This window comes from Phalangium opilio, unplaced genomic scaffold (assembly GCF_054372755.1).
Source record: "Phalangium opilio isolate 3A_F unplaced genomic scaffold, DU_Popi_V2 ptg000360l_1, whole genome shotgun sequence".
NCBI classification, from domain to species: Eukaryota; Metazoa; Arthropoda; class Arachnida; order Opiliones; family Phalangiidae; genus Phalangium; species Phalangium opilio.
The window spans coordinates 2791150-2810214 of record NW_028324230.1 but is presented as its reverse complement, the minus strand read 5'-3'; the positions used below and the strand labels follow the sequence as shown (position 1 = coordinate 2810214).

The window sequence follows — 19065 nt, the reverse complement described above, 5'->3', positions numbered from 1 at the left end:
TTTAAAAGAGGAAAAAAAAGTGAAAAAGCCAACGGCACGCAGTGTTCCTAAGTGGTCTCCCTCCCAAGTACTGACTGCGCTCGACGCTGCTTAACTTCGGTGATCGGACGAGAACCGGTGTTTTCAGCGTGATATGGCCGTTGCCGAGAGTGCTGGATAATAATTCGAATTTAAATTAAGTGAGACAAATTAACCATCATCTTTTTAAAACAATAACAAAAAGAAAATATGTTTGCTTTTTTCATATCTATTGGAATTTAAAAGAGGAAAAAAAAATTAAAAAACCAACGGCACGCAGTGTTCCTAAGTGGTCTCCCTCCCAAGTACTGACTGCGCTCGACGCTTCTTAACTTCGGTAATCGGACGAGAACCGGTGTTTTCAGCGTCATATGGCCGTTGCCGAGAGTGCTAGATAATATTTCGAATTTAAATTAAGTGAGACAAATTAACCATCATCTTTTTAAAACAATAACAAAAAGAAAATATGTTTGCTTTTTTCATATCTATTGGAATTTAAAAGAGGAAAAAAAAGTGAAAAAGCCAACGGCACGCAGTGTTCCTAAGTGGTCTCCCTCCCAAGTACTGACTGCGCTCGACGCTGCTTAACTTCGGTGATCGGACGAGAACCGGTGTTTTCAGCGTGATATGGCCGTTGCCGAGAGTGCTAGATAATAATTCGAATTTAAATTAAGTGAGACAAATTAACCTTCATCTTTTTAAAACAATAACAAAAAGAAAATATGTTTCCTTTTTTCATATCTATTGGAATTTAAAAGAGGAAAATAAAGTGAAAAAGCCAACGGCACGCAGTGTTCCTAAGTGGTCTCCCTCCCAAGTACTGACTGCGCTCGACGCTTCTTAACTTCGGTGATCGGACCAGAACCGGTGTTTTCAGCGTGATATGGCCGTTGCCGAGAGTGCTAGATAATATTTCGAATTTAAATTAAGTGAGACAAATTAACCATCATCTTTTTAAAACAATAACAAAAAGAAAATATGTTTGCTTTTTTCATATCTATTGGAATTTAAAAGAGGAAAAAAAAGTGAAAAAGCCAACGGCACGCAGTGTTCCTAAGTGGTCTCCCTCCCAAGTACTGACTGCGCTCGACGCTTCTTAACTTCGGTGATCGGACGAGAACCGGTGTTTTCAGCGTCATATGGCCGTTGCCGAGAGTGCTAGATTATAATTCGAATTTAAATTAAGTGAGACAAATTAACCATCATCTTTTTAAAACAATAACAAAAAGAAAATATGTTTGCTTTTTTCATATCTATTGGAATTTAAAAGAGGAAAAAAAAGTGAAAAAGCCAACGGCACGCAGTGTTCCTAAGTGGTCTCCCTCCCAAGTACTGACTGCGCTCGACGCTTCTTAACTTCGGTAATCGGACGAGAACCGGTGTTTTCAGCGTCATATGGCCGTTGCCGAGAGTGCTAGATAATAATTCGAATTTAAATTAAGTGAGACAAATTAACCATCATCTTTTTAAAACAATAACAAAAAGAAAATATGTTTGCTTTTTTCATATCTATTGGAATTTAAAAGAGGAAAAAAAAGTGAAAAAGCCAACGGCACGCAGTGTTCCTAAGTGGTCTCCCTCCCAAGTACTGACTGCGCTCGACGCTTCTTAACTTCGGTGATCGGACGAGAACCGGTGTTTTCAGCGTCATATGGCCGTTGCCGAGAGTGCTAGATTATAATTCGAATTTAAATTAAGTGAGACAAATTAACCATCATCTTTTTAAAACAATAACAAAAAGAAAATATGTTTGCTTTTTTCATATCTATTGGAATTTAAAAGAGGAAAAAAAAGTGAAAAAGCCAACGGCACGCAGTGTTCCTAAGTGGTCTCCCTCCCAAGTACTGACTGCGCTCGACGCTTCTTAACTTCGGTAATCGGACGAGAACCGGTGTTTTCAGCGTCATATGGCCGTTGCCGAGAGTGCTAGATAATAATTCGAATTTAAATTAAGTGAGACAAATTAACCATCATCTTTTTAAAACAATAACAAAAAGAAAATATGTTTGCTTTTTTCATATCTATTGGAATTTAAAAGAGGAAAAAAAAGTGAAAAAGCCAACGGCACGCAGTGTTCCTAAGTGGTCTCCCTCCCAAGTACTGACTGCGCTCGACGCTTCTTAACTTCGGTGATCGGACGAGAACCGGTGTTTTCAGCGTGATATGGCCGTTGCCGAGAGTGCTAATTAATAATTTGAATTTAATTAACCTTCATCTTTATAAAACAATAACAAAAAGAAGATATGTTTGCTTTTTTCATATCTGATGGAATTTAAAAGAGGAAACATAAGTGAAAAAGCCAACGGCACGCAGAGTTTCCAAGTACTGACTGCGCTCAACGCTGCTTATTTTCGGTGATCGGACGAGAACCGGTGTTTTCAGCTTGATATGGCCGTTGCCGAGAGTGCTATTTAATAATTTGAATTTAATTAACCTTCATCTTTATAAAACAATAACAAAAAGAAGATATGTTTGCTTTTTTAATATCTGATGGAATTTAAAAGAGGAAACAAATGTGAAAAAGCCAACGGCACGCAGAGTTTCCAAGTACTGACTGCGCTCGACGCTGCTTAACTGCGGTGATCGGACGAGAACCGGTGTTTTCAGCGTGATATGGCCGTTGCCGAGAGTGCTAGATAATAATTCGAATTTAAATTAAGTGAGACAAATTGACCTTCATCTTTTTAAAACAATAACAAAAAGAAAATATGTTTGCTTTTTTCATATCTATACGAATTTAAAAGAGGAAAAAAAAGGGAAAAAGCCAACGGCACGCAGTGTTCCTAAGTGGTCTCCCTCCCAAGTACTGACTGCGCTCGACGCTGCTTAACTTCGGTGATCGGACGAGAACCGGTGTTTTCAGCGTGATATGGCCGTTGCCGAGAGTGCTAGATAATAATTCGAATTTAAATTAAGTGAGACAAATTAACCTTCATCTTTTTAAAACAATAACAAAAAGAAAATATGTTTCCTTTTTTCATATCTATTGGAATTTAAAAGAGGAAAAAAAGTGAAAAAGCCAACGGCACGCAGTGTTCCTAAGTGGTCTCCCTCCCAAGTACTGACTGCGCTCGACGCTGCTTAACTTCGGTGATCGGACGAGAACCGGTGTTTTCAGCGTGATATAGCCGTTGCCGAGAGTGCTATTTAATACTAATTCGAATTTAAATTAAGTGAGACAAATTAACCTTCATCTTTTTAAAACAATAACAAAAAGAAAATATGTTTGCTATTTTCATATTTATTGGAATTTAAAAGAGGAAAAAAAAGTGAAAAAGCCAACGGCACGCAGTGTTCCTAAGTGGTCTCCCTCCCAAGTACTGACTGCGCTCGACGCTGCTCAACTTCGGTGATCGGACGAGAACCGGTGTTTTCAGCGTGATATGGCCGTTGCCGAGAGTGCTATTTAATAATTCGAATTTACTTAACCTTCATCTTTATAAATCAATAAGAAAAAGAAGATATGTTTGCTTTTTTCATATCTCATGGAATTTAAAAGAGGAAATAAAAGTGAAAAAGCCAACGGCACGCAAAGTTTCCAAGTACTGACTGCGCTCGACGCTGCTTAACTTCGGTGATCGGACGAGAACCGGTGTTTTCAGCGTGATATGGCCGTTGCCGAGAGTGCTAGATAATAATTCGAATTTAAATTAAGTGAGACAAATTAACCATCATCTTTTTAAAACAATAACAAAAAAAAATATGTTTGCTTTTTTCATATCTATTGGAATTTAAAAGAGGAAAAAAAAGTGAAAAATCCAACGGCACGCAGTGTTCCTAAGTGGTCTCACTCCCAAGTACTGACTGCGCTCGACGCTGCTTAACTTCGGTGATCGGACGAGAACCGGTGTTTTCAGCGTGATATGGCCGTTGCCGAGAGTGCTATTTAATAATTCGAATTTAAATTAAGTGAGACAAATTAACCTTCATCTTTTTAAAACAATAACAAAAAGAAAATATGTTTGCTATTTTCATATTTATTGGAATTTAAAAAAGGAAAAAAAAGTGAAAAAGCCAACGGCACGCAGTGTTCCTAAGTGGTCTCCCTCCCAAGTACTGACTGCGCTCGACGCTGCTCAACTTCGGTGATCGGACGAGAACCGGTGTTTTCAGCGTGATATGGCCGTTGCCGAGAGTGCTATTTAATAATTCGAATTTAATTAACCTTCATCTTTATAAATCAATAAGAAAAAGAAGATATGTTTGCTTTTTTCATATCTCATGGAATTTAAAAGAGGAAATAAAAGTGAAAAAGCCAACGGCACGCAAAGTTTCCAAGTACTGACTGCGCTCGACGCTGCTTAACTGCGGTGATCGGACGAGAACCGGTGTTTTCAGCGTGATATGGCCGTTGCCGAGAGTGCTAGATAATAATTCGAATTTAAATTAAGTGAGACAAATTGACCTTCATCTTTTTAAAACAATAACAAAAAGAAAATATGTTTGCTTTTTTCATATCTATACGAATTTAAAAGAGGAAAAAAAAGTGAAAAAGCCAACGGCACGCAGTGTTCCTAAGTGGTCTCCCTCCCAAGTACTGACTGCGCTCGACGCTGCTTAACTTCGGTGATCGGACGAGAACCGATGTTTTCAGCGTGATATGGCCGTTGCCGAGAGTGCTAGATAATAATTCGAATTTAAATTAAGTGAGACAAATTAACCTTCATCTTTTTAAAACAATAACAAAAAGAAAATATGTTTCCTTTTTTCATATCTATTGGAATTTAAAAGAGGAAAAAAAGTGAAAAAGCCAACGGCACGCAGTGTTCCTAAGTGGTCTCCCTCCCAAGTACTGACTGCGCTCGACGCTGCTTAACTTCGGTGATCGGACGAGAACCGGTGTTTTCAGCGTGATATAGCCGTTGCCGAGAGTGCTATTTAATACTAATTCGAATTTAAATTAAGTGAGACAAATTAACCTTCATCTTTTTAAAACAATAACAAAAAGAAAATATGTTTGCTATTTTCATATTTATTGGAATTTAAAAGAGGAAAAAAAAGTGAAAAAGCCAACGGCACGCAGTGTTCCTAAGTGGTCTCCCTCCCAAGTACTGACTGCGCTCGACGCTGCTCAACTTCGGTGATCGGACGAGAACCGGTGTTTTCAGCGTGATATGGCCGTTGCCGAGAGTGCTATTTAATAATTCGAATTTACTTAACCTTCATCTTTATAAATCAATAAGAAAAAGAAGATATGTTTGCTTTTTTCATATCTCATGGAATTTAAAAGAGGAAATAAAAGTGAAAAAGCCAACGGCACGCAAAGTTTCCAAGTACTGACTGCGCTCGACGCTGCTTAACTTCGGTGATCGGACGAGAACCGGTGTTTTCAGCGTGATATGGCCGTTGCCGAGAGTGCTAGATAATAATTCGAATTTAAATTAAGTGAGACAAATTAACCATCATCTTTTTAAAACAATAACAAAAAAAAATATGTTTGCTTTTTTCATATCTATTGGAATTTAAAAGAGGAAAAAAAAGTGAAAAATCCAACGGCACGCAGTGTTCCTAAGTGGTCTCACTCCCAAGTACTGACTGCGCTCGACGCTGCTTAACTTCGGTGATCGGACGAGAACCGGTGTTTTCAGCGTGATATGGCCGTTGCCGAGAGTGCTATTTAATAATTCGAATTTAAATTAAGTGAGACAAATTAACCTTCATCTTTTTAAAACAATAACAAAAAGAAAATATGTTTGCTATTTTCATATTTATTGGAATTTAAAAAAGGAAAAAAAAGTGAAAAAGCCAACGGCACGCAGTGTTCCTAAGTGGTCTCCCTCCCAAGTACTGACTGCGCTCGACGCTGCTCAACTTCGGTGATCGGACGAGAACCGGTGTTTTCAGCGTGATATGGCCGTTGCCGAGAGTGCTATTTAATAATTCGAATTTAATTAACCTTCATCTTTATAAATCAATAAGAAAAAGAAGATATGTTTGCTTTTTTCATATCTCATGGAATTTAAAAGAGGAAATAAAAGTGAAAAAGCCAACGGCACGCAAAGTTTCCAAGTACTGACTGCGCTCGACGCTGCTTAACTTCGGTGATCGGACGAGAACCGGTGTTTTCAGCGTGATATGGCCGTTGCCGTGAGTGCTAGATAATAATTCGAATTTAAATTAAGTGAGACAAATTAACCATCATCTTTTTAAAACAATAACAAAAAGAAAATATGTTTGCTTTTTTCATATCTATTGGAATTTAAAAGAGGAAAAAAAAGTGAAAAAGCCAACGGCACGCAGTGTTCCTAAGTGGTCTCCCTCCCAAGTACTGACTGCGCTCGACGCTGCTCAACTTCGGTGATCGGACGAGAACCGGTGTTTTCAGCGTGATATGGCCGTTGCCGAGAGTGCTATTTAATAATTCGAATTTAATTAACCTTCATCTTTATAAATCAATAAGAAAAAGAAGATATGTTTGCTTTTTTCATATCTCATGGAATTTAAAAGAGGAAATAAAAGTGAAAAAGCCAACGGCACGCAAAGTTTCCAAGTACTGACTGCGCTCGACGCTGCTTAACTTCGGTGATCGGACGAGAACCGGTGTTTTCAGCGTGATATGGCCGTTGCCGTGAGTGCTAGATAATAATTCGAATTTAAATTAAGTGAGACAAATTAACCATCATCTTTTTAAAACAATAACAAAAAGAAAATATGTTTGCTTTTTTCATATCTATTGGAATTTAAAAGAGGAAAAAAAAGTGAAAAAGCCAACGGCACGCAGTGTTCCTAAGTGGTCTCACTCCCAAGTACTGACTGCGCTCGACGCTTCTTAACTTCGGTAATCGGACGAGAACCGGTGTTTTCAGCGTCATATGGCCGTTGCCGAGAGTGCTAGATAATAATTCGAATTTAAATTAAGTGAGACAAATTAACCATCATCTTTTTAAAACAATAACAAAAAGAAAATATGTTTGCTTTTTTCATATCTATTGGAATTTAAAAGAGGAAAAAAAAAGTGAAAAAGCCAACGGCACGCAGTGTTCCTAAGTGGTCTCCCTCCCAAGTACTGACTGCGCTCGACGCTTCTTAACTTCGGTGATCGGACGAGAACCGGTGTTTTCAGCGTGATATGGCCGTTGCCGAGAGTGCTAATTAATAATTTGAATTTAATTAACCTTCATCTTTATAAAACAATAACAAAAAGAAGATATGTTTGCTTTTTTCATATCTGATGGAATTTAAAAGAGGAAACATAAGTGAAAAAGCCAACGGCACGCAGAGTTTCCAAGTACTGACTGCGCTCAACGCTGCTTATTTTCGGTGATCGGACGAGAACCGGTGTTTTCAGCTTGATATAGCCGTTGCCGAGAGTGCTATTTAATAATTTGAATTTAATTAACCTTCATCTTTATAAAACAATAACAAAAAGAAGATATGTTTGCTTTTTTAATATCTGATGGAATTTAAAAGAGGAAACAAATGTGAAAAAGCCAACGGCACGCAGAGTTTCCAAGTACTGACTGCGCTCGACGCTGCTTAACTGCGGTGATCGGACGAGAACCGGTGTTTTCAGCGTGATATGGCCGTTGCCGAGAGTGCTAGATAATAATTCGAATTTAAATTAAGTGAGACAAATTGACCTTCATCTTTTTAAAACAATAACAAAAAGAAAATATGTTTGCTTTTTTCATATCTATACGAATTTAAAAGAGGAAAAAAAAGTGAAAAAGCCAACGGCACGCAGTGTTCCTAAGTGGTCTCCCTCCCAAGTACTGACTGCGCTCGACGCTGCTTAACTTCGGTGATCGGACGAGAACCGGTGTTTTCAGCGTGATATGGCCGTTGCCGAGAGTGCTAGATAATAATTCGAATTTAAATTAAGTGAGACAAATTAACCTTCATCTATTTAAAACAATAACAAAAAGAAAATATGTTTCCTTTTTTCATATCTATTGGAATTTAAAAGAGGAAAAAAAGTGAAAAAGCCAACGGCACGCAGTGTTCCTAAGTGGTCTCCCTCCCTTGTACTGACTGCGCTCGACGCTGCTTAACTTCGGTGATCGGACGAGAACCGGTGTTTTCAGCGTGATATAGCCGTTGCCGAGAGTGCTATTTAATACTAATTCGAATTTAAATTAAGTGAGACAAATTAACCTTCATCTTTTTAAAACAATAACAAAAAGAAAATATGTTTGCTATTTTCATATTTATTGGAATTTAAAAGAGGAAAAAAAAGTGAAAAAGCCAACGGCACGCAGTGTTCCTAAGTGGTCTCCCTCCCAAGTACTGACTGCGCTCGACGCTGCTCAACTTCGGTGATCGGACGAGAACCGGTGTTTTCAGCGTGATATGGCCGTTGCCGAGAGTGCTATTTAATAATTCGAATTTACTTAACCTTCATCTTTATAAATCAATAAGAAAAAGAAGATATGTTTGCTTTTTTCATATCTCATGGAATTTAAAAGAGGAAATAAAAGTGAAAAAGCCAACGGCACGCAAAGTTTCCAAGTACTGACTGCGCTCGACGCTGCTTAACTTCGGTGTTTTCAGCGTGATATGGCCGTTGCCGAGAGTGCTAGATAATAATTCGAATTTAAATTAAGTGAGACAAATTAACCATCATCTTTTTAAAACAATAACAAAAAAAAATATGTTTGCTTTTTTCATATCTATTGGAATTTAAAAGAGGAAAAAAAAGTGAAAAATCCAACGGCACGCAGTGTTCCTAAGTGGTCTCACTCCCAAGTACTGACTGCGCTCGACGCTGCTTAACTTCGGTGATCGGACGAGAACCGGTGTTTTCAGCGTGATATGGCCGTTGCCGAGAGTGCTATTTAATAATTCGAATTTAAATTAAGTGAGACAAATTAACCTTCATCTTTTTAAAACAATAACAAAAAGAAAATATGTTTGCTATTTTCATATTTATTGGAATTTAAAAAAGGAAAAAAAAGTGAAAAAGCCAACGGCACGCAGTGTTCCTAAGTGGTCTCCCTCCCAAGTACTGACTGCGCTCGACGCTGCTCAACTTCGGTGATCGGACGAGAACCGGTGTTTTCAGCGTGATATGGCCGTTGCCGAGAGTGCTATTTAATAATTCGAATTTAATTAACCTTCATCTTTATAAATCAATAAGAAAAAGAAGATATGTTTGCTTTTTTCATATCTCATGGAATTTAAAAGAGGAAATAAAAGTGAAAAAGCCAACGGCACGCAAAGTTTCCAAGTACTGACTGCGCTCGACGCTGCTTAACTGCGGTGATCGGACGAGAACCGGTGTTTTCAGCGTGATATGGCCGTTGCCGAGAGTGCTAGATAATAATTCGAATTTAAATTAAGTGAGACAAATTGACCTTCATCTTTTTAAAACAATAACAAAAAGAAAATATGTTTGCTTTTTTCATATCTATACGAATTTAAAAGAGGAAAAAAAAGTGAAAAAGCCAACGGCACGCAGTGTTCCTAAGTGGTCTCCCTCCCAAGTACTGACTGCGCTCGACGCTGCTTAACTTCGGTGATCGGACGAGAACCGGTGTTTTCAGCGTGATATGGCCGTTGCCGAGAGTGCTAGATAATAATTCGAATTTAAATTAAGTGAGACAAATTAACCTTCATCTATTTAAAACAATAACAAAAAGAAAATATGTTTCCTTTTTTCATATCTATTGGAATTTAAAAGAGGAAAAAAAGTGAAAAAGCCAACGGCACGCAGTGTTCCTAAGTGGTCTCCCTCCCTTGTACTGACTGCGCTCGACGCTGCTTAACTTCGGTGATCGGACGAGAACCGGTGTTTTCAGCGTGATATAGCCGTTGCCGAGAGTGCTATTTAATACTAATTCGAATTTAAATTAAGTGAGACAAATTAACCTTCATCTTTTTAAAACAATAACAAAAAGAAAATATGTTTGCTATTTTCATATTTATTGGAATTTAAAAGAGGAAAAAAAAGTGAATAAGCCAACGGCACGCAGTGTTCCTAAGTGGTCTCCCTCCCAAGTACTGACTGCGCTCGACGCTGCTCAACTTCGGTGATCGGACGAGAACCGGTGTTTTCAGCGTGATATGGCCGTTGCCGAGAGTGCTATTTAATAATTCGAATTTACTTAACCTTCATCTTTATAAATCAATAAGAAAAAGAAGATATGTTTGCTTTTTTCATATCTCATGGAATTTAAAAGAGGAAATAAAAGTGAACAAGCCAACGGCACGCAAAGTTTCCAAGTACTGACTGCGCTCGACGCTGCTTAACTTCGGTGTTTTCAGCGTGATATGGCCGTTGCCGAGAGTGCTAGATAATAATTCGAATTTAAATTAAGTGAGACAAATTAACCATCATCTTTTTAAAACAATAACAAAAAAAAATATGTTTGCTTTTTTCATATCTATTGGAATTTAAAAGAGGAAAAAAAAGTGAAAAATCCAACGGCACGCAGTGTTCCTAAGTGGTCTCACTCCCAAGTACTGACTGCGCTCGACGCTGCTTAACTTCGGTGATCGGACGAGAACCGGTGTTTTCAGCGTGATATGGCCGTTGCCGAGAGTGCTATTTAATAATTCGAATTTAAATTAAGTGAGACAAATTAACCTTCATCTTTTTAAAACAATAACAAAAAGAAAATATGTTTGCTATTTTCATATTTATTGGAATTTAAAAAAGGAAAAAAAAGTGAAAAAGCCAACGGCACGCAGTGTTCCTAAGTGGTCTCCCTCCCAAGTACTGACTGCGCTCGACGCTGCTCAACTTCGGTGATCGGACGAGAACCGGTGTTTTCAGCGTGATATGGCCGTTGCCGAGAGTGCTATTTAATAATTCGAATTTAATTAACCTTCATCTTTATAAATCAATAAGAAAAAGAAGATATGTTTGCTTTTTTCATATCTCATGGAATTTAAAAGAGGAAATAAAAGTGAAAAAGCCAACGGCACGCAAAGTTTCCAAGTACTGACTGCGCTCGACGCTGCTTAACTGCGGTGATCGGACGAGAACCGGTGTTTTCAGCGTGATATGGCCGTTGCCGAGAGTGCTAGATAATAATTCGAATTTAAATTAAGTGAGACAAATTCACCTTCATCTTTTTAAAACAATAACAAAAAGAAAATATGTTTGCTTTTTTCATATCTATACGAATTTAAAAGAGGAAAAAAAAGTGAAAAAGCCAACGGCACGCAGTGTTCCTAAGTGGTCTCCCTCCCAAGTACTGACTGCGCTCGACGCTGCTTAACTTCGGTGATCGGACGAGAACCGGTGTTTTCAGCGTGATATGGCCGTTGCCGAGAGTGCTAGATAATAATTTGAATTTAAATTAAGTGAGACAAATTAACCTTCATCTTTTTAAAACAATAACAAAAAGAAAATATGTTTCCTTTTTTCATATCTATTGGAATTTAAAAGAGGAAAAAAAGTGAAAAAGCCAACGGCACGCAGTGTTCCTAAGTGGTCTCCCTCCCAAGTACTGACTGCGCTCGACGCTGCTTAACTTCGGTGATCGGACAAGAACCGGTGTTTTCAGCGTGATATAGCCGTTGCCGAGAGTGCTATTTAATACTAATTCGAATTTAAATTAAGTGAGACAAATTAACCTTCATCTTTTTAAAACAATAACAAAAAGAAAATATGTTTGCTATTTTCATATTTATTGGAATTTAAAAGAGGAAAAAAAAGTGAAAAAGCCAACGGCACGCAGTGTTCCTAAGTGGTCTCCCTCCCAAGTACTGACTGCGCTCGACGCTGCTCAACTTCGGTGATCGGACGAGAACCGGTGTTTTCAGCGTGATATGGCCGTTGCCGAGAGTGCTATTTAATAATTCGAATTTACTTAACCTTCATCTTTATAAATCAATAAGAAAAAGAAGATATGTTTGCTTTTTTCATATCTCATGGAATTTAAAAGAGGAAATAAAAGTGAAAAAGCCAACGGCACGCAAAGTTTCCAAGTACTGACTGCGCTCGACGCTGCTTAACTTCGGTGTTTTCAGCGTGATATGGCCGTTGCCGAGAGTGCTAGATAATAATTCGAATTTAAATTAAGTGAGACAAATTAACCATCATCTTTTTAAAACAATAACAAAAAAAAATATGTTTGCTTTTTTCATATCTATTGGAATTTAAAAGAGGAAAAAAAAGTGAAAAATCCAACGGCACGCAGTGTTCCTAAGTGGTCTCACTCCCAAGTACTGACTGCGCTCGACGCTGCTTAACTTCGGTGATCGGACGAGAACCGGTGTTTTCAGCGTGATATGGCCGTTGCCGAGAGTGCTATTTAATAATTCGAATTTAAATTAAGTGAGACAAATTAACCTTCATCTTTTTAAAACAATAACAAAAAAAAAATATGTTTGCTATTTTCATATTTATTGGAATTTAAAAAAGGAAAAAAAAGTGAAAAAGCCAACGGCACGCAGTGTTCCTAAGTGGTCTCCCTCCCAAGTACTGACTGCGCTCGACGCTGCTCAACTTCGGTGATCGGACGAGAACCGGTGTTTTCAGCGTGATATGGCCGTTGCCGAGAGTGCTATTTAATAATTCGAATTTAATTAACCTTCATCTTTATAAATCAATAAGAAAAAGAAGATATGTTTGCTTTTTTCATATCTCATGGAATTTAAAAGAGGAAATAAAAGTGAAAAAGCCAACGGCACGCAAAGTTTCCAAGTACTGACTGCGCTCGACGCTGCTTAACTGCGGTGATCGGACGAGAACCGGTGTTTTCAGCGTGATATGGCCGTTGCCGAGAGTGCTAGATAATAATTCGAATTTAAATTAAGTGAGACAAATTGACCTTCATCTTTTTAAAACAATAACAAAAAGAAAATATGTTTGCTTTTTTCATATCTATACGAATTTAAAAGAGGAAAAAAAAGTGAAAAAGCCAACGGCACGCAGTGTTCCTAAGTGGTCTCCCTCCCAAGTACTGACTGCGCTCGACGCTGCTTAACTTCGGTGATCGGACGAGAACCGATGTTTTCAGCGTGATATGGCCGTTGCCGAGAGTGCTAGATAATAATTCGAATTTAAATTAAGTGAGACAAATTAACCATCATCTTTTTAAAACAATAACAAAAAAAAATATGTTTGCTTTTTTCATATCTATTGGAATTTAAAAGAGGAAAAAAAAGTGAAAAATCCAACGGCACGCAGTGTTCCTAAGTGGTCTCACTCCCAAGTACTGACTGCGCTCGACGCTGCTTAACTTCGGTGATCGGACGAGAACCGGTGTTTTCAGCGTGATATGGCCGTTGCCGAGAGTGCTATTTAATAATTCGAATTTAAATTAAGTGAGACAAATTAACCTTCATCTTTTTAAAACAATAACAAAAAAAAAATATGTTTGCTATTTTCATATTTATTGGAATTTAAAAAAGGAAAAAAAAGTGAAAAAGCCAACGGCACGCAGTGTTCCTAAGTGGTCTCCCTCCCAAGTACTGACTGCGCTCGACGCTGCTCAACTTCGGTGATCGGACGAGAACCGGTGTTTTCAGCGTGATATGGCCGTTGCCGAGAGTGCTATTTAATAATTCGAATTTAATTAACCTTCATCTTTATAAATCAATAAGAAAAAGAAGATATGTTTGCTTTTTTCATATCTCATGGAATTTAAAAGAGGAAATAAAAGTGAAAAAGCCAACGGCACGCAAAGTTTCCAAGTACTGACTGCGCTCGACGCTGCTTAACTGCGGTGATCGGACGAGAACCGGTGTTTTCAGCGTGATATGGCCGTTGCCGAGAGTGCTAGATAATAATTCGAATTTAAATTAAGTGAGACAAATTGACCTTCATCTTTTTAAAACAATAACAAAAAGAAAATATGTTTGCTTTTTTCATATCTATACGAATTTAAAAGAGGAAAAAAAAGTGAAAAAGCCAACGGCACGCAGTGTTCCTAAGTGGTCTCCCTCCCAAGTACTGACTGCGCTCGACGCTGCTTAACTTCGGTGATCGGACGAGAACCGATGTTTTCAGCGTGATATGGCCGTTGCCGAGAGTGCTAGATAATAATTCGAATTTAAATTAAGTGAGACAAATTAACCTTCATCTTTTTAAAACAATAACAAAAAGAAAATATGTTTCCTTTTTTCATATCTATTGGAATTTAAAAGAGGAAAAAAAGTGAAAAAGCCAACGGCACGCAGTGTTCCTAAGTGGTCTCCCTCCCAAGTACTGACTGCGCTCGACGCTGCTTAACTTCGGTGATCGGACGAGAACCGGTGTTTTCAGCGTGATATAGCCGTTGCCGAGAGTGCTATTTAATACTAATTCGAATTTAAATTAAGTGAGACAAATTAACCTTCATCTTTTTAAAACAATAACAAAAAGAAAATATGTTTGCTATTTTCATATTTATTGGAATTTAAAAGAGGAAAAAAAAGTGAAAAAGCCAACGGCACGCAGTGTTCCTAAGTGGTCTCCCTCCCAAGTACTGACTGCGCTCGACGCTGCTCAACTTCGGTGATCGGACGAGAACCGGTGTTTTCAGCGTGATATGGCCGTTGCCGAGAGTGCTATTTAATAATTCGAATTTACTTAACCTTCATCTTTATAAATCAATAAGAAAAAGAAGATATGTTTGCTTTTTTCATATCTCATGGAATTTAAAAGAGGAAATAAAAGTGAAAAAGCCAACGGCACGCAAAGTTTCCAAGTACTGACTGCGCTCGACGCTGCTTAACTTCGGTGATCGGACGAGAACCGGTGTTTTCAGCGTGATATGGCCGTTGCCGAGAGTGCTATTTAATAATTCGAATTTAAATTAAGTGAGACAAATTAACCTTCATCTTTTTAAAACAATAACAAAAAGAAAATATGTTTGCTATTTTCATATTTATTGGAATTTAAAAAAGGAAAAAAAAGTGAAAAAGCCAACGGCACGCAGTGTTCCTAAGTGGTCTCCCTCCCAAGTACTGACTGCGCTCGACGCTGCTCAACTTCGGTGATCGGACGAGAACCGGTGTTTTCAGCGTGATATGGCCGTTGCCGAGAGTGCTATTTAATAATTCGAATTTAATTAACCTTCATCTTTATAAATCAATAAGAAAAAGAAGATATGTTTGCTTTTTTCATATCTCATGGAATTTAAAAGAGGAAATAAAAGTGAAAAAGCCAACGGCACGCAAAGTTTCCAAGTACTGACTGCGCTCGACGCTGCTTAACTTCGGTGATCGGACGAGAACCGGTGTTTTCAGCGTGATATGGCCGTTGCCGTGAGTGCTAGATAATAATTCGAATTTAAATTAAGTGTGACAAATTAACCATCATCTTTTTAAAACAATAACAAAAAGAAAATATGTTTGCTTTTTTCATATCTATTGGAATTTAAAAGAGGAAAAAAAAGTGAAAAAGCCAACGGCACGCAGTGTTCCTAAGTGGTCTCCCTCCCAAGTACTGACTGCGCTCGACGCTGCTCAACTTCGGTGATCGGACGAGAACCGGTGTTTTCAGCGTGATATGGCCGTTGCCGAGAGTGCTATTTAATAATTCGAATTTAATTAACCTTCATCTTTATAAATCAATAAGAAAAAGAAGATATGTTTGCTTTTTTCATATCTCATGGAATTTAAAAGAGGAAATAAAAGTGAAAAAGCCAACGGCACGCAAAGTTTCCAAGTACTGACTGCGCTCGACGCTGCTTAACTTCGGTGATCGGACGAGAACCGGTGTTTTCAGCGTGATATGGCCGTTGCCGTGAGTGCTAGATAATAATTCGAATTTAAATTAAGTGAGACAAATTAACCATCATCTTTTTAAAACAATAACAAAAAGAAAATATGTTTGCTTTTTTCATATCTATTGGAATTTAAAAGAGGAAAAAAAAGTGAAAAAGCCAACGGCACGCAGTGTTCCTAAGTGGTCTCACTCCCAAGTACTGACTGCGCTCGACGCTGCTTAACTTCGGTGATCGGACGAGAACCGGTGTTTTCAGCGTGATATGGCCGTTGCCGAGAGTGCTATTTAATAATTCGAATTTAAATTAAGTGAGACAAATTAACCTTCATCTTTTTAAAACAATAACAAAAAGAAAATATGTTTGCTTTTTTCATATCTATTGGAATTTAAAAGAGGAAAAAAAAGTGAAAAAGCCAACGGCACGCAGTGTTCCTAAGTGGTCTCCCTCCCAAGTACTGACTGCGCTCGACGCTTCTTAACTTCGGTGATCGGACGAGAACCGGTGTTTTCAGCTTGATATGGCCGTTGCCGAGAGTGCTATTTAATAATTTGAATTCAATTAACCTTCATCTTTATAAAACAATAACAAAAAGAAGATATGTTTGCTTTTTTCATATCTGATGGAATTTAAAAGAGGAAACAAAAGTGAAAAAGCCAACGGCACGCAGAGTTTCCAAGTACTGACTGCGCTCGACGCTGCTTAACTTCGGTGATCGGACGATAACCGGTGTTATCAGCTTGATATAGCCGTTGCCGAGAGTGCTAGATAATAATTCGAATTTAAATTAAGTGAGACAAATTGACCTTCATCTTTTTAAAACAATAACAAAAAGAAAATATGTTTGCTTTTTTCATATCTATAGGAATTTAAAAGAGGAAAAAAAAGTGAAAAAGCCAACGGCACGCAGTGTTCCTAAGTGGTCTCCCTCCCAAGTACTGACTGCGCTCGACGCTTCTTAACTTCGGTGATCGGACGAGAACCGGTGTTTTCAGCGTGATATGGCCGTTGCCGAGAGTGCTAATTAATAATTTGAATTTAATTAACCTTCATCTTTATAAAACAATAACAAAAAGAAGATATGTTTGCTTTTTTCATATCTGATGGAATTTAAAAGAGGAAACATAAGTGAAAAAGCCAACGGCACGCAGAGTTTCCAAGTACTGACTGCGCTCAACGCTGCTTATTTTCGGTGATCGGACGAGAACCGGTGTTTTCAGCTTGATATGGCCGTTGCCGAGAGTGCTATTTAATAATTTGAATTTAATTAACCTTCATCTTTATAAAACAATAACAAAAAGAAGATATGTTTGCTTTTTTAATATCTGATGGAATTTAAAAGAGGAAACAAATGTGAAAAAGCCAACGGCACGCAGAGTTTCCAAGTACTGACTGCGCTCGACGCTGCTTAACTGCGGTGATCGGACGAGAACCGGTGTTTTCAGCGTGATATGGCCGTTGCCGAGAGTGCTAGATAATAATTCGAATTTAAATTAAGTGAGACAAATTGACCTTCATCTTTTTAAAACAATAACAAAAAGAAAATATGTTTGCTTTTTTCATATCTATACGAATTTAAAAGAGGAAAAAAAAGTGAAAAAGCCAACGGCACGCAGTGTTCCTAAGTGGTCTCCCTCCCAAGTACTGACTGCGCTCGACGCTGCTTAACTTCGGTGACCGGACGAGAACCGGTGTTTTCAGCGTGATATGGCCGTTGCCGAGAGTGCTAGATAATAGTTCGAATTTAAATTAAGTGAGACAAATTAACCTTCATCTTTTTAAAACAATAACAAAAAGAAAATATGTTTCCTTTTTTCATATCTATTGGAATTTAAAAGAGGAAAAAAAAGTGAAAAAGCCAACGGCACGCAGTGTTCCTAAGTGGTCTCCCTCCCAAGTACTGACTGCGCTCGACGCTGCTTAACTTCGGTGATCGGACGAGAACCGGTGTTTTCAGCGTGATATGGCCGTTGCCGAGAGTGCTATTTAATACTAATTCGAATTTAAATTAAGTGAGACAAATTAACCTTCATCTTTTTAAAACAATAACAAAAAGAAAATATGTTTGCTTTTTTCATATCTATTGGAATTTAAAAGAGGAAAAAAAAGTGAAAAAGCCAACGGCACGCAGTTTTCCTAAGTGGTCTCACTCCCAAGTACTGACTGCGCTCGACGCTGCTTAACTTCGGTGATCGGACGAGAACCGGTGTTTTCAGCGTGATATGGCCGTTGCCGTGAGTGCTAGATAATAATTCGAATTTAAATTAAGTGAGACAAATTAACCATCATCTTTTTAAAACAATAACAAAAAGAAAATATGTTTGCTTTTTTCATATCTATTGGAATTTAAAAGAGGAAAAAAAAGTGAAAAAGCCAACGGCACGCAGTGTTCCTAAGTGGTCTCACTCCCAAGTACTGACTGCGCTCGACGCTGCTTAACTTCGGTGATCGGACGAGAACCGGTGTTTTCAGCGTGATATGGCCGTTGCCGAGAGTGCTATTTAATAATTCGAATTTAAATTAAGTGAGACAAATTAACCTTCATCTTTTTAAAACAATAACAAAAAGAAAATATGTTTGCTTTTTTCATATCTATTGGAATTTAAAAGAGGAAAAAAAAGTGAAAAAGCCAACGGCACGCAGTGTTCCTAAGTGGTCTCCCTCCCAAGTACTGACTGCGCTCGACGCTTCTTAACTTCGGTGATCGGACGAGAACCGGTGTTTTCAGCTTGATATGGCCGTTGCCGAGAGTGCTATTTAATAATTTGAATTCAATTAACCTTCATCTTTATAAAACAATAACAAAAAGAAGATATGTTTGCTTTTTTCATATCTGATGGAATTTAAAAGAGGAAACAAAAGTGAAAAAGCCAACGGCACGCAGAGTTTCCAAGTACTGACTGCGATCGACGCTGCTTAACTTCGGTGATCGGACGATAACCGGTGTTATCAGCTTGATATAGCCGTTGCCGAGAGTGCTAGATAATAATTCGAATTTAAATTAAGTGAGACAAATTGACCTTCATCTTTTTAAAACAATAACAAAAAGAAAATATGTTTGCTTTTTTCATATCTATAGGAATTTAAAAGAGGAAAAAAAAGTGAAAAAGCCAACGGCACGCAGTGTTCCTAAGTGGTCTCCCTCCCAAGTACTGACTGCGCTCGACGCTTCTTAACTTCGGTGATCGGACGAGAACCGGTGTTTTCAGCGTGATATGGCCGTTGCCGAGAGTGCTAATTAATAATTTGAATTTAATTAACCTTCATCTTTATAAAACAATAACAAAAAGAAGATATGTTTGCTTTTTTCATATCTGATGGAATTTAAAAGAGGAAACATAAGTGAAAAAGCCAACGGCACGCAGAGTTTCCAAGTACTGACTGCGCTCAACGCTGCTTATTTTCGGTGATCGGACGAGAACCGGTGTTTTCAGCTTGATATGGCCGT

At 38.1% G+C, this 19065-nt stretch overlaps 35 non-coding genes and 34 pseudogenes across 35 annotated transcripts; all 69 read right to left on the bottom strand.

The window, feature by feature from the left end:
* Positions 1-26: 26 nt before the first annotated feature.
* LOC149599276 (5S ribosomal RNA) lies at positions 27-145 on the bottom strand. Its single transcript, XR_016378316.1, has one exon. It is a non-coding gene; the product is annotated as a 5S ribosomal RNA (ribosomal RNA).
* Positions 146-282: 137 nt separating this feature from the next.
* Positions 283-401, bottom strand: LOC149599275 (5S ribosomal RNA; annotated as a pseudogene).
* Positions 402-538: 137 nt separating this feature from the next.
* On the bottom strand, positions 539-657 carry LOC149599274 (5S ribosomal RNA). Its single transcript, XR_016378305.1, has one exon. It is a non-coding gene; the product is annotated as a 5S ribosomal RNA (ribosomal RNA).
* Positions 658-794: 137 nt separating this feature from the next.
* On the bottom strand, positions 795-913 carry LOC149599273 (5S ribosomal RNA; annotated as a pseudogene).
* A 137-nt stretch (positions 914-1050) lies between these two features.
* LOC149599272 (5S ribosomal RNA) lies at positions 1051-1169 on the bottom strand (annotated as a pseudogene).
* Positions 1170-1306: 137 nt separating this feature from the next.
* On the bottom strand, positions 1307-1425 carry LOC149599271 (5S ribosomal RNA; annotated as a pseudogene).
* Positions 1426-1562: 137 nt separating this feature from the next.
* On the bottom strand, positions 1563-1681 carry LOC149599270 (5S ribosomal RNA; annotated as a pseudogene).
* Positions 1682-1818: 137 nt separating this feature from the next.
* LOC149599269 (5S ribosomal RNA) lies at positions 1819-1937 on the bottom strand (annotated as a pseudogene).
* A 137-nt stretch (positions 1938-2074) lies between these two features.
* On the bottom strand, positions 2075-2193 carry LOC149599268 (5S ribosomal RNA). Its single transcript, XR_016378646.1, has one exon. It is a non-coding gene; the product is annotated as a 5S ribosomal RNA (ribosomal RNA).
* Positions 2194-2540: 347 nt separating this feature from the next.
* LOC149599267 (5S ribosomal RNA) lies at positions 2541-2643 on the bottom strand (annotated as a pseudogene).
* A 137-nt stretch (positions 2644-2780) lies between these two features.
* Positions 2781-2899, bottom strand: LOC149599266 (5S ribosomal RNA). The gene has a single exon (XR_016378294.1). It is a non-coding gene; the product is annotated as a 5S ribosomal RNA (ribosomal RNA).
* A 136-nt stretch (positions 2900-3035) lies between these two features.
* LOC149599265 (5S ribosomal RNA) lies at positions 3036-3154 on the bottom strand. The gene has a single exon (XR_016379110.1). It is a non-coding gene; the product is annotated as a 5S ribosomal RNA (ribosomal RNA).
* Positions 3155-3294: 140 nt separating this feature from the next.
* Positions 3295-3413, bottom strand: LOC149599264 (5S ribosomal RNA). Its single transcript, XR_016378595.1, has one exon. It is a non-coding gene; the product is annotated as a 5S ribosomal RNA (ribosomal RNA).
* Positions 3414-3535: 122 nt separating this feature from the next.
* On the bottom strand, positions 3536-3638 carry LOC149599263 (5S ribosomal RNA; annotated as a pseudogene).
* Positions 3639-3774: 136 nt separating this feature from the next.
* LOC149599262 (5S ribosomal RNA) lies at positions 3775-3893 on the bottom strand (annotated as a pseudogene).
* A 137-nt stretch (positions 3894-4030) lies between these two features.
* On the bottom strand, positions 4031-4149 carry LOC149599261 (5S ribosomal RNA). Its single transcript, XR_016378594.1, has one exon. It is a non-coding gene; the product is annotated as a 5S ribosomal RNA (ribosomal RNA).
* Positions 4150-4271: 122 nt separating this feature from the next.
* On the bottom strand, positions 4272-4374 carry LOC149599260 (5S ribosomal RNA; annotated as a pseudogene).
* Positions 4375-4511: 137 nt separating this feature from the next.
* LOC149599259 (5S ribosomal RNA) lies at positions 4512-4630 on the bottom strand. Its single transcript, XR_016378182.1, has one exon. It is a non-coding gene; the product is annotated as a 5S ribosomal RNA (ribosomal RNA).
* A 136-nt stretch (positions 4631-4766) lies between these two features.
* LOC149599258 (5S ribosomal RNA) lies at positions 4767-4885 on the bottom strand. Its single transcript, XR_016379109.1, has one exon. It is a non-coding gene; the product is annotated as a 5S ribosomal RNA (ribosomal RNA).
* Positions 4886-5025: 140 nt separating this feature from the next.
* On the bottom strand, positions 5026-5144 carry LOC149599257 (5S ribosomal RNA). The gene has a single exon (XR_016378592.1). It is a non-coding gene; the product is annotated as a 5S ribosomal RNA (ribosomal RNA).
* Positions 5145-5266: 122 nt separating this feature from the next.
* On the bottom strand, positions 5267-5369 carry LOC149599256 (5S ribosomal RNA; annotated as a pseudogene).
* A 136-nt stretch (positions 5370-5505) lies between these two features.
* On the bottom strand, positions 5506-5624 carry LOC149599255 (5S ribosomal RNA; annotated as a pseudogene).
* A 137-nt stretch (positions 5625-5761) lies between these two features.
* LOC149599254 (5S ribosomal RNA) lies at positions 5762-5880 on the bottom strand. The gene has a single exon (XR_016378591.1). It is a non-coding gene; the product is annotated as a 5S ribosomal RNA (ribosomal RNA).
* Positions 5881-6002: 122 nt separating this feature from the next.
* On the bottom strand, positions 6003-6105 carry LOC149599253 (5S ribosomal RNA; annotated as a pseudogene).
* A 137-nt stretch (positions 6106-6242) lies between these two features.
* On the bottom strand, positions 6243-6361 carry LOC149599252 (5S ribosomal RNA). Its single transcript, XR_016378590.1, has one exon. It is a non-coding gene; the product is annotated as a 5S ribosomal RNA (ribosomal RNA).
* Positions 6362-6483: 122 nt separating this feature from the next.
* LOC149599251 (5S ribosomal RNA) lies at positions 6484-6586 on the bottom strand (annotated as a pseudogene).
* A 137-nt stretch (positions 6587-6723) lies between these two features.
* On the bottom strand, positions 6724-6842 carry LOC149599250 (5S ribosomal RNA; annotated as a pseudogene).
* Positions 6843-6980: 138 nt separating this feature from the next.
* On the bottom strand, positions 6981-7099 carry LOC149599249 (5S ribosomal RNA). Its single transcript, XR_016378645.1, has one exon. It is a non-coding gene; the product is annotated as a 5S ribosomal RNA (ribosomal RNA).
* Positions 7100-7446: 347 nt separating this feature from the next.
* LOC149599248 (5S ribosomal RNA) lies at positions 7447-7549 on the bottom strand (annotated as a pseudogene).
* A 137-nt stretch (positions 7550-7686) lies between these two features.
* Positions 7687-7805, bottom strand: LOC149599247 (5S ribosomal RNA). The gene has a single exon (XR_016378283.1). It is a non-coding gene; the product is annotated as a 5S ribosomal RNA (ribosomal RNA).
* A 136-nt stretch (positions 7806-7941) lies between these two features.
* LOC149599246 (5S ribosomal RNA) lies at positions 7942-8060 on the bottom strand. Its single transcript, XR_016378697.1, has one exon. It is a non-coding gene; the product is annotated as a 5S ribosomal RNA (ribosomal RNA).
* Positions 8061-8200: 140 nt separating this feature from the next.
* LOC149599245 (5S ribosomal RNA) lies at positions 8201-8319 on the bottom strand. Its single transcript, XR_016378589.1, has one exon. It is a non-coding gene; the product is annotated as a 5S ribosomal RNA (ribosomal RNA).
* A 343-nt stretch (positions 8320-8662) lies between these two features.
* On the bottom strand, positions 8663-8781 carry LOC149599244 (5S ribosomal RNA; annotated as a pseudogene).
* Positions 8782-8918: 137 nt separating this feature from the next.
* On the bottom strand, positions 8919-9037 carry LOC149599243 (5S ribosomal RNA). Its single transcript, XR_016378588.1, has one exon. It is a non-coding gene; the product is annotated as a 5S ribosomal RNA (ribosomal RNA).
* A 122-nt stretch (positions 9038-9159) lies between these two features.
* Positions 9160-9262, bottom strand: LOC149599242 (5S ribosomal RNA; annotated as a pseudogene).
* Positions 9263-9399: 137 nt separating this feature from the next.
* Positions 9400-9518, bottom strand: LOC149599241 (5S ribosomal RNA). The gene has a single exon (XR_016378272.1). It is a non-coding gene; the product is annotated as a 5S ribosomal RNA (ribosomal RNA).
* Positions 9519-9654: 136 nt separating this feature from the next.
* Positions 9655-9773, bottom strand: LOC149599240 (5S ribosomal RNA). Its single transcript, XR_016378696.1, has one exon. It is a non-coding gene; the product is annotated as a 5S ribosomal RNA (ribosomal RNA).
* A 140-nt stretch (positions 9774-9913) lies between these two features.
* Positions 9914-10032, bottom strand: LOC149599239 (5S ribosomal RNA). The gene has a single exon (XR_016378587.1). It is a non-coding gene; the product is annotated as a 5S ribosomal RNA (ribosomal RNA).
* A 343-nt stretch (positions 10033-10375) lies between these two features.
* Positions 10376-10494, bottom strand: LOC149599238 (5S ribosomal RNA; annotated as a pseudogene).
* A 137-nt stretch (positions 10495-10631) lies between these two features.
* Positions 10632-10750, bottom strand: LOC149599237 (5S ribosomal RNA). Its single transcript, XR_016378586.1, has one exon. It is a non-coding gene; the product is annotated as a 5S ribosomal RNA (ribosomal RNA).
* A 122-nt stretch (positions 10751-10872) lies between these two features.
* LOC149599236 (5S ribosomal RNA) lies at positions 10873-10975 on the bottom strand (annotated as a pseudogene).
* A 137-nt stretch (positions 10976-11112) lies between these two features.
* On the bottom strand, positions 11113-11231 carry LOC149599235 (5S ribosomal RNA). The gene has a single exon (XR_016378260.1). It is a non-coding gene; the product is annotated as a 5S ribosomal RNA (ribosomal RNA).
* A 136-nt stretch (positions 11232-11367) lies between these two features.
* Positions 11368-11486, bottom strand: LOC149599234 (5S ribosomal RNA; annotated as a pseudogene).
* Positions 11487-11626: 140 nt separating this feature from the next.
* On the bottom strand, positions 11627-11745 carry LOC149599233 (5S ribosomal RNA). The gene has a single exon (XR_016378585.1). It is a non-coding gene; the product is annotated as a 5S ribosomal RNA (ribosomal RNA).
* A 343-nt stretch (positions 11746-12088) lies between these two features.
* LOC149599232 (5S ribosomal RNA) lies at positions 12089-12207 on the bottom strand (annotated as a pseudogene).
* A 137-nt stretch (positions 12208-12344) lies between these two features.
* LOC149599231 (5S ribosomal RNA) lies at positions 12345-12463 on the bottom strand. The gene has a single exon (XR_016378584.1). It is a non-coding gene; the product is annotated as a 5S ribosomal RNA (ribosomal RNA).
* Positions 12464-12585: 122 nt separating this feature from the next.
* LOC149599230 (5S ribosomal RNA) lies at positions 12586-12688 on the bottom strand (annotated as a pseudogene).
* A 137-nt stretch (positions 12689-12825) lies between these two features.
* Positions 12826-12944, bottom strand: LOC149599229 (5S ribosomal RNA). The gene has a single exon (XR_016378181.1). It is a non-coding gene; the product is annotated as a 5S ribosomal RNA (ribosomal RNA).
* A 136-nt stretch (positions 12945-13080) lies between these two features.
* LOC149599228 (5S ribosomal RNA) lies at positions 13081-13199 on the bottom strand (annotated as a pseudogene).
* A 137-nt stretch (positions 13200-13336) lies between these two features.
* LOC149599227 (5S ribosomal RNA) lies at positions 13337-13455 on the bottom strand. The gene has a single exon (XR_016378583.1). It is a non-coding gene; the product is annotated as a 5S ribosomal RNA (ribosomal RNA).
* A 122-nt stretch (positions 13456-13577) lies between these two features.
* On the bottom strand, positions 13578-13680 carry LOC149599226 (5S ribosomal RNA; annotated as a pseudogene).
* A 137-nt stretch (positions 13681-13817) lies between these two features.
* On the bottom strand, positions 13818-13936 carry LOC149599225 (5S ribosomal RNA). Its single transcript, XR_016378180.1, has one exon. It is a non-coding gene; the product is annotated as a 5S ribosomal RNA (ribosomal RNA).
* A 136-nt stretch (positions 13937-14072) lies between these two features.
* Positions 14073-14191, bottom strand: LOC149599224 (5S ribosomal RNA). Its single transcript, XR_016379108.1, has one exon. It is a non-coding gene; the product is annotated as a 5S ribosomal RNA (ribosomal RNA).
* Positions 14192-14331: 140 nt separating this feature from the next.
* Positions 14332-14450, bottom strand: LOC149599223 (5S ribosomal RNA). The gene has a single exon (XR_016378581.1). It is a non-coding gene; the product is annotated as a 5S ribosomal RNA (ribosomal RNA).
* A 122-nt stretch (positions 14451-14572) lies between these two features.
* On the bottom strand, positions 14573-14675 carry LOC149599222 (5S ribosomal RNA; annotated as a pseudogene).
* A 137-nt stretch (positions 14676-14812) lies between these two features.
* Positions 14813-14931, bottom strand: LOC149599221 (5S ribosomal RNA). Its single transcript, XR_016378580.1, has one exon. It is a non-coding gene; the product is annotated as a 5S ribosomal RNA (ribosomal RNA).
* Positions 14932-15053: 122 nt separating this feature from the next.
* On the bottom strand, positions 15054-15156 carry LOC149599220 (5S ribosomal RNA; annotated as a pseudogene).
* Positions 15157-15293: 137 nt separating this feature from the next.
* LOC149599219 (5S ribosomal RNA) lies at positions 15294-15412 on the bottom strand. The gene has a single exon (XR_016378579.1). It is a non-coding gene; the product is annotated as a 5S ribosomal RNA (ribosomal RNA).
* Positions 15413-15534: 122 nt separating this feature from the next.
* On the bottom strand, positions 15535-15637 carry LOC149599218 (5S ribosomal RNA; annotated as a pseudogene).
* Positions 15638-15774: 137 nt separating this feature from the next.
* Positions 15775-15893, bottom strand: LOC149599217 (5S ribosomal RNA; annotated as a pseudogene).
* Positions 15894-16030: 137 nt separating this feature from the next.
* On the bottom strand, positions 16031-16149 carry LOC149599216 (5S ribosomal RNA; annotated as a pseudogene).
* Positions 16150-16511: 362 nt separating this feature from the next.
* On the bottom strand, positions 16512-16630 carry LOC149599215 (5S ribosomal RNA). The gene has a single exon (XR_016378644.1). It is a non-coding gene; the product is annotated as a 5S ribosomal RNA (ribosomal RNA).
* A 347-nt stretch (positions 16631-16977) lies between these two features.
* LOC149599214 (5S ribosomal RNA) lies at positions 16978-17080 on the bottom strand (annotated as a pseudogene).
* A 137-nt stretch (positions 17081-17217) lies between these two features.
* LOC149599213 (5S ribosomal RNA) lies at positions 17218-17336 on the bottom strand. The gene has a single exon (XR_016379188.1). It is a non-coding gene; the product is annotated as a 5S ribosomal RNA (ribosomal RNA).
* A 137-nt stretch (positions 17337-17473) lies between these two features.
* On the bottom strand, positions 17474-17592 carry LOC149599212 (5S ribosomal RNA). Its single transcript, XR_016378249.1, has one exon. It is a non-coding gene; the product is annotated as a 5S ribosomal RNA (ribosomal RNA).
* Positions 17593-17732: 140 nt separating this feature from the next.
* LOC149599211 (5S ribosomal RNA) lies at positions 17733-17851 on the bottom strand (annotated as a pseudogene).
* A 137-nt stretch (positions 17852-17988) lies between these two features.
* LOC149599210 (5S ribosomal RNA) lies at positions 17989-18107 on the bottom strand (annotated as a pseudogene).
* A 137-nt stretch (positions 18108-18244) lies between these two features.
* LOC149599209 (5S ribosomal RNA) lies at positions 18245-18363 on the bottom strand (annotated as a pseudogene).
* Positions 18364-18725: 362 nt separating this feature from the next.
* On the bottom strand, positions 18726-18844 carry LOC149599208 (5S ribosomal RNA). Its single transcript, XR_016378643.1, has one exon. It is a non-coding gene; the product is annotated as a 5S ribosomal RNA (ribosomal RNA).
* Between the last annotated feature and the right edge of the window lie 221 nt (positions 18845-19065).